General features: G+C 48.9%; 1 pseudogene across 1 annotated transcript; it reads right to left on the bottom strand.

The window, feature by feature from the left end:
- Positions 1-626: 626 nt before the first annotated feature.
- LOC113219642 lies at positions 627-1,285 on the bottom strand (annotated as a pseudogene). Its single transcript, XR_003306614.1, has one exon. The product of XR_003306614.1 is annotated as a 60S ribosomal protein L13a pseudogene (transcript).
- Between the last annotated feature and the right edge of the window lie 278 nt (positions 1,286-1,563).

Raw genomic sequence — 1,563 nt, 5'->3', positions numbered from 1 at the left:
AGCCCTTTGTCAGATGAGTAGATTGCAAAAATTTTCTCCCATTCTGTAGGTTGCCTGTTCACTCTGATGGTAGTTTCTTTTGCTGTGCAGAAGCTCTTTAGTTTAATGAGATCCCATTTGTCAATTTTGGCTTTTGCTGCCGTTGCTTTTGGTGTTTTATTTTTTCTTTAAAAGCAATTTATTTCTCATTACAAAATACAGGTGAGGAGCACGGGCGATGCCTGTAACCTCTTGGTTGCGCATCTTCCCAGTCTATTTCTGCTTCTAGAAATACCCTGTGTACAACAGCAAGCTCATGCTGTTCCCAAGTGCTTGCACATTCTAACAGCTGCAGAGTATATGACCAGGTGGAAAGTCCAACAGATGCCCCACTCACAAGGTAGGACCCTCCAGCCCCTCTTCTGGCTCCCTTTTGCTAACAGTAACTGGCTGCTCTTCCTATTGGTCATAGATAAATGACAGTGGCACAATTCTGAGTGCTTTCAAGCAACCTCAGGAGGCAGTGACTAAGACCCTTTCCTTGCTCCCAGCTTCCTATGTCCCCGGCTGCCTGTGGCACCTGGACTACTGCTGCCCCTGGGTCCCGCACATTCCAGGGTGACGATGGAGGAAGGGCAGTCCACGCATGAGGAGTTAAGAGTCTTTATTGGGCTCAGACCAGGAGTCCGTGGGTCTTGAGGACCTGTGTGTATTTGTCAATCTTCTTCTCCACGTTCTTCTCGGCCTGTTTCAGTAGCCTCATGAGCTGTTTCTTCTTGCGGTAGTGGATCTTGGCTTTCTCTTTCCTCTTCTCCTCCAGGGTGGCTGTCACTGCCTGGTACTTCCAGCCAACCTCGTGAGCCAGGCGCCCCAGATAGGCAAACTTTCTTGTAGGCTTCAGACGCACGACCTTGAGGGCAGCAGGAACCACCATCCGCTTTTTCTTGTCGTAGGGCGGTGGGATGCCGTCAAACACCTTGAGGCGGTCCAGGGCAGCCTGGCCTCGCTTGGTCTTGTGAGGCAGCATGCCTCGCAGGGTCAGCCAGAAGATGCGGCTGGGGGCCCGGAAGTGGTAGGGGCCTCGGGAAGGGTTGGTGTTCATCCGCTTGCGAAGGAAAGCCAGGTACTTCAACTTGTTTCTGTAGAAATTGCCAGAAATGTTGATGCCTTCGCAGCGTACGACCACCACCTTCTGGCCCAGCAGTACCTGTTTAGCAACGATGGCCGCCAGGCGGCCCAGGAGATGGCCTCGACCATCAAGCACCAGGACCTGCACCTCCGCCATCTTCGGCAGCCGCCTGGGAAAAGCTAGTGATTTTATTTTATAACCAATGGGTGAAGAAAAAATATGAAGACTCCCTATATCAAAATTGGATAAGAAATTAGCCATATGGATTTTTATACTGAACATCCATGGTATTTAATAAAGAGAATCTAGAAATGGGAGAAGAAAACAAATGAATACTGATGGGAGTAAAGTCTCTGGAGCAGAGAGTTAGAGCCCCATAATCGAATGACGAAACTTCACAATTTCCAAAGAAAGGAAAATAAAGAGCTAGTAGTTTTCTATGTGGCTTTACAAAA

This window comes from Piliocolobus tephrosceles, chromosome 10, assembly GCF_002776525.5.
Source record: "Piliocolobus tephrosceles isolate RC106 chromosome 10, ASM277652v3, whole genome shotgun sequence".
In the NCBI taxonomy this organism is placed as follows: domain Eukaryota; kingdom Metazoa; phylum Chordata; class Mammalia; order Primates; family Cercopithecidae; genus Piliocolobus; species Piliocolobus tephrosceles.
The sequence above is the reverse complement of the archived record's forward strand: the minus strand, read 5'-3'. Positions and strand labels throughout refer to the sequence as shown.